A 7,608-nucleotide genomic window follows, 5' to 3' on the forward strand; every position below is an offset into this window, starting at 1 on the left:
GCATTTATTAAAAACTTACGAAACAATAAATGGGAGCTATACCTAAAATTTCAACCAAACTTGGCGCACGTTACGCTAGAGTATCTCCAGTACGTTGTTCAAAATTTTGTGTCTATTGGACCCACCTGGGAAGTTTGGTGTAGAATTTATATCTAACTTCTAGGTTATACTAACTTCAGTACGTTGTGTAAAATTTTATGTAAAATCGGACGAAAATATATATCGACGCCTCCGAACCATAGTATGCTAAGTCGACTTAGCATGTTTTAAAGTTCTTTACGTTTTTAGATACTACGGTCCTTAATTTAAATTCACTGAAATTTTGGTAATCATCAGCCAATCCAAACCACAGTTATAAGCAAAAATGTACTTAGCATGGCACGTACGACAAAAGAAACGTCCATACCTTGAAAGCTTCTACTGAAAAACTCACTTTTCAGACTTAGCATACTATGGTTCGGAGGCGTCGATATGTAGAAGCTATATCTAAATCTAAACGGATTTCAAAGAGACTTGCCTCAGATTAATTATATATTAACTACAGTTCATTGTACAAAATTGTGGGGCAATCGGACAAACTTTGGCTCTTCAGTGCACAACTTACATACATCTGAACTGAAACTTAGCACACATCACTTTAGACTTAATTCAGTAGGCTATACCAAATTTTGTGCAAATTGAAAGATATATAGGAACTTTGGTGCACCATTTACCTTGTATATGGGAGCTACATCTAAATCTAAACCGATTTTTACGAAACTTAACATACATCATTCTAGACCTAATTCATTACGCTATGCCAAATTTCGTGCAAATCGAAAGATATATAGGGACTTTGGTACACCATATACATAAAATCGGACTAAAATATATGTGAGAGCTATATCTAAATCTGGACCGATTTTCAGGAAACTTAACGCACATCATTCTAGGCCTTATTCTGTATGCCGTGGCAAATTTCGTGCAAATCGGAAAATATATAGGGACTTTGGAACTCCATTTTCCTTAAATCGGGCGAAAATGTATATGGGAGTTATATGTATATCTGGGCCTATTTTCAGAAAACTTAACATAAATCATTCTAGACCTAATACATTACGCTGTGCCAAATTTCGTGCAAATCGAAAGATATATAGCGACTTTGGTGGACCATTCACAGTAAATCGGACGAACATATATATGGGAGCTATATCTAAATATGAATCGATATTCAGGAAACTTAACTCACATCATTCTATACCTAATTCATTACGCTGTGCCAAATTTCATGCAAATTAAAAGATATATAGGGATTTTGGTGTACCATTTATATAAAATCGGACGAAAATATATATTGGAGCTATATCTAAATCTGAACCGATGTTGATGAAACTTAGCACACATTATTCAAGGCTCAATTCAGTACGATGTGCCAAATTTCGTGAAAATCAAAAAATATTTAAGGTCTTTGATGCACCCATTACCTAAAATCGGACGAAATATATTTGGGAGCTATTTATAAATCTGAACCGATTTTCACGAAACTATGCACACATTATTATACAGTCAATTTAGTACGCTATGCCAAATTGCGTGCAAATCGAAAGATATTTCGGTACTTTGGCACACTATTTACGGACGAAAATATATATGGGAGCTATATGTAAATCTGAACCGATTTTCACGAAACTTTTCCAAATCTCGTGCAAATCGAAAGGTATATATGTACTTTGATGCAAAATTTACCTTAAATCGGACGAAAATATATATGGGAGCTATATATAAATCTGAACCAATTTGTCCCAATTTCAATAGGGTTCGTCCTTGGGCCGAATAAGTGACCTATGCTAAGTTTCATCCAATTCGGATCATAAATGCGACCTGTACTTTGTTTACAATTTAACATCAACAGACAGACAGACGGACGGACATTCATAAATCTGCTCAGAAAATGATTCTATGCATATTCACAAACGGAACCATGGGTCATATGCACAAAGACATAATACCCTGTACCACAGTGTGGTGAAGGGTATAAAAATACACGCCTATATATGGTCATTGTAACAGTATTTTTAAACCAGTGAGCGGAGCAGTATAGTCGGATTTCTGCGAATGTTTATTCCGAGCCTGGGCAACAACACCTCTTCCCTACACTGACATATTTTCCGAATATTACTATTCATACAAAGTACACCCCTTCTATTTAATTGTTCAGATTCCCTTCACTCCCTTCCGTAACTGGAACCTCTTGGAAAATTTCAAAGCGATCAGCGCTATATTTCCGCACTCTAATGTGGTAATGGGTTACTAAATAATATCTGAGTATGTAAGCACCTGTACATATTTAAGTGTTACTCCCACATTCGAGTACACACGACATTATAATTGGGAGCAATTTGAAGGTCAACCAATCCTCTTGGATATACTATCAACTTCTGGGGTCTATGTCTTTCAGGCGTAAATATACAAGCTATAGAATACAATTTTTGTTATTTCTTTTAGAACGACCAGAAAAACCGACAAAAATTAAGTATTTGGCTCATTTCATCCTCTAAATATTAACCGATCTCTACCAAAAACAATAGGGACCTTCATTGACCAGAACCCATCCTGCATGTTAAATTTCACATGGCCTGCATCGTGTTTACAAATTATAATGGACGGACGGACACACATGCCTAGATTGACTCAGCTAGTCGAGATATGACGATCGGTATACTTAATGGACTAGGACCAATATTTCGCGGCGTTACAAACTTTTGGGGCTGCACAAACATAGTTGCGTAGGCTATAAAAATCTACGCCTACGCCCATATCTAAGTCATTATAAAAAAATATATAAAATACACATGACTTAAGCCCACTGTATGTGTTTTTTTCTGATTTTATATCTATGCAATTTACGTTATATGGGCAGTTCCCTAGAGTTTCTTTTCCTGACACTTTTTTACACGACCCACACATACACAACATTACAACACATCCTCTTCCTCGATGTCTCCTTACCACAATAATAAATTTCTATCAAATCGGGGAGAAAAGAAAAACTAAATAATTTTTTAAACATTTTTTCCTATTCTACCGTTTTTTCTTCAACGTTTTGTTTTAACATTATTTTTGTTTCTCTTTTTATTTTTCCCATTTCAGATGTAAGTATTGAGGTTTTTGTATACTAAATTAAGTTGGAATATATATTTAATGTCCTTTGGGGGCAACACCTACACTGGAGATGATGATGAAGGCCCCAGTCAGCCAGCTAGGCAGCCAACCTACCAAACCAATCAACCTAACAAGAGCCAACGAAAAGGCAATGTTTTAGAGCAGACCCCGGAGGATATTGTGGCTGCAGAAAAAAGAACGAAAGAAAGGTATGATTTCGTAATGTCGACTATTTTGTGGTTTTTCTTGTTAGCATCAGTTTGTGTTTTTTTTATTTTTTGTTTCACTTTATTTTTTTCCATTCATTGCTATTTGCGGTCGTTCTATGCTTGCGGGCTTATAAAGATAAACGATCAAAGATAATTCGATTTTGTTCAAAGGTTATTCCGCCAACTCTTCTTAAACCTGTAATGCCTGTCATGTTGGAGGTGTTGGCGAAATTTCGTTATAGAATGTTTTTGGCTTTAAGGGAATTCCCCCCACACTACACTCAAGCAACGCTATAGGGGAAGTCATGTAAAAATATTTAAATTTTACTCTAATAATCCTACTTAGGAGTATTAGGGGAATTGTTGTTTGGTGTTTTGGAATTTATTTGTAGTTTTTCTTTCTTCTTCTTTTTTTTTTTTTTGTTCGGCATCACACTAAGTGGGAAAATAAGAGGAAGGGTTAGCCAAAAAGGGAGGGAGAAGGAGAATTTTTTACTGAATAGTTATTTTATGCATCAATAGGAGTGGATTTTTATACCCTACACAACTATGTTGTCAGGGTATTATAGCTTTGTGCAGCCCCAAAAGTTTGTAACGCCGCGAAATATTGGTCCTAGACCCACCTTTAAGTATACAGATCGTCATATCTCGGCTAGCTGAGTCGATCTAGACATGTGTGTCCGCCCGTCTGTCTATTATAATTTACAAACAAGATACAGGCCACATGTAGGATGGGTTCTGGCTAATGAAGACCCCTATTGTTTTTGGAAAACATCGGATAATATATAGTATAAAGTATACCAAAAACTTTATTTTTGTCGGTTTTTCTGGTCGTTCCAGAGGCCGCAATTATGACCCAAACACCGCGAATTTTTGCGTGGAGAAGGGGATCGTGTCAATGTATAAGGGTGCCAGTTTTGATAAATATCGGTCAATATTTAGCGGGTCAAATGGACCCTGACTTTTGTGTGACCAAATTTGCATTCTATGGCACATACATTTACTCCTGAAGGGCATTAAGCCGAGATGTTGATAGTATATTTAAGAGGAGTGGTTGACCTTTAAATTGATACCAATTTTATTGTCGTACGTACTCGTATGTGGGAGTTACACTTAAATATCTACAGGTACTTACGTATTCATATATTATTTAGTAACACATTACCACACTAGAGGGCGAAATATAGCGCTGATCGCTTTGAAATTTTCCATAAGGATCCAGGTATGGTCAAGAACAACGTCTTTAATTTTCGGTGATGATCAGATAACAATATTGGGATGAAGTGGACCGAAAACTTAATTTTATGTGTTGTTTTCAGGTCGACCTATAGGCCGCAGTTGAAAGCCGAACATCAAAACACAACCCACGGTGATGGGAATCTGGACACGTAATTAGAAGTACCGTACTGAATGTTAGTAATATTTGTTGACCTCAAAAGAGTGCAACTAATGCGAAATATTGCCCAGGCTCAGAATATAGGACCGCAGAAAGTTAGATTTTCGTCGTAGTTGTGTAGGGTATCATATGGTCGGCCCCGTCCGACTATACTGCTCCGCTCACTGGTTTTAAATTATTTTTTCAATCAGCTAAAATATTCGTGGATTTTTTAAATTATTTTTTTTTTCAATCACCTAACATAGGCGTGCATTTTTTATACCCTTCATCACACTGTGGTGCAGGGTATTATGTCATTGTGCATATGTTTGTAACAGGCAAAAGGAAACGAGATAGACACATGGTTCCTTTTGAGAATATGCATAGAATCACTTTCTAAGTTGATTTATGCATGTCCGTCCGTCCGTCTGTCTGCCCATGTTAAATTGTAAACAAAGTTCAGGTCAGATTTATGATACAAATTGGATGAAATTTGGCATAGGTCACTTATTCGGCCCAAGGACGAACCCTATTGAAGTTGGGAAAAATCGGTTCAGATTTAGATATAGCTCCCATATATATATATTTAACCGATTTAATGTAAAAGGTCCCTATATATCTTTCGATTTGCACGAAATTTGGTACAGCCTAATCATTTAGGTCTAGAATGATGTCTGCCAAGTTTCGTGAAAATCGGTCCAGATTTAGATATAGCTCCCATATATAGTTTCGTCAGATTTCATGTAAATGGTGTACCAAAGTCCCTATATATATTTCGATTTGCACGAAATTTGGCATAACGTACTGAATTGAGCCTAGAATGATGTCTGCCAAGTTTTGAGAAAATCGGTTCAGACTTAGATATACCTCTCATATATAGTTTTGTGCGATTTCATGTAAACGGTGTAGCAAAGTCCCTATATATCTATCGATGTCTACGACATTGGGCATAGCATAATGAATTAGGTCTAGACTGATGTGTCTCAAGTTTCCTGAAAATCGGGTCAGATTTGGATACAGATCCCATATATATTTTCGTCCGATATAAGGTAGATGATGCATCAAAGTCTCTATATATTTCCAATTGCACGAAATTTGGCACATAGTACTGAATTAGGCCTAGATGGATGTGTGCTAAGTTTCGTGAAAATCGGTTATCTTTCGACTTGCACGAAATTTGGCATAGAGTACTAAATTGAGTCTAGAATGATGTGTGCTATGTTTCGTAAAAATCGATTCTGATTTAGATTTATATTCCCTAATGTTTGTCAGATTAACTTGAAATTGTGCACAATGTATCAATTTGAGACTTGAATGACGTTATTGGGTTTTGTTGAAATTAATGCAGCTGCAGCCATAGCTTCCATATGTATTTCGAATGGATGTGATTGAGATTAATTTTTTAACAGTGCGGTGTACCGAATAGCTTGTATCAATTTTGCTATAAATCGTTTTCCATAAATTTGTCCCATGGTACGCAGGCGACTCTAAATCGGCAAGAATGAAGTTAAATTTATCATAGGTTGCAGAAAGACATGAGTATTTTCGAAGGAACATTGACATACAATTGTAAGGATACATATGTGCAATATACCCAAGTGATGAAGGGTATCATATAGTCGGCCCAGTCCGACTTTACTACTTTCCTTACTGGTTTAAAATATTTTTTTAATCACATAAAATAGGCGTGGATTTTTTTTAAATATTTTTTCAATTTACTAAAATAGATCTAGATTTTTTAAAAATATATTTTTTCAATTACATAAATTTGGCGTGGATTTTTTAAAAATATTTTTTTGATCAATTTTACTTTTTTGAATATGAAAACTTTCCTTCATTAACATTATAATATTTTATTAAAGACTTACCATTATTTATCCGAAGTCAACATTTACAATCCCACATTGCCCCTGGGCTTCATTTGAAATATGCGTGCAATCAAATTTGCGTTTTAATGTTACGCTTCAATGATAACAACAGGAAATTCACTACATCATTACAACATTGTTTCCCTTTTTGGACACAAAATATGTTTCCGCATACATATACATATGTATCTCCGTTAGCCTGTAACAAATTCGTTTTGGACATATGTTCGGTTAGAAAGATGACCAAATGTTCAAATGACCCATAATGTGACATGTGTTATGAAAATCCTTCCAAACACACACACACACACACATACACAAATATACTACAAATATGCTATAAATATGAAATTATAACAAAAATATTTTGTCATGTGGTCTTTATGATTACTTGAAATACAACTATTTAGCATTTGTAAAATTTCTGGTTGGGGAACATGGGATTTGTTCCACTTATTTTACTACTAATTTATCAAAATCCTAGAAGAATAAAGATATCCCAAAACCAGTAAGGAAAGTAGTAAAGTCGGACGGGGCCGACTATATGATACCCTTCACCACTTTGGGTATATTCAACAGATGGAATCCTGACAGATGTCGCATTTTTTGAAGTAAATAAATTTAAAGCAAAATATCGAAATCTAAATGATATATAGGGGCTTTGGTGCACCATTCACATAAAATCGGACGAAAATATATATGGGAGCTATATCTAAATCTGAACCGATTTTCACGAAATTCAACACACATCTTTCTAGACTTAATTCAGTACGTTATGCCAAATTTCGTTCATATCGAAGGATATATAGGAACTTTGGTGCACCATTTACATAAAATCGGACGAAAATATATATGGGAGCTATATCTAAATCTGAACCGATTTTCATGAAACTCAACTCACATCTTTCAAGACTTAATTAAGTACGCTATGCCAAATTTCGTGCATATCGAAGAATATATAGGAACTTTGGGGCACCATTCACATAAAATCGGACGAAAATATATATGGGAGCTA

This window comes from Musca vetustissima, unplaced genomic scaffold (genome assembly GCF_032173495.1).
Source record: "Musca vetustissima isolate MV318-11 ecotype Yass unplaced genomic scaffold, APGP_CSIRO_Mvet_v1 utg50402, whole genome shotgun sequence".
Classification (NCBI taxonomy): domain Eukaryota; kingdom Metazoa; phylum Arthropoda; class Insecta; order Diptera; family Muscidae; genus Musca; species Musca vetustissima.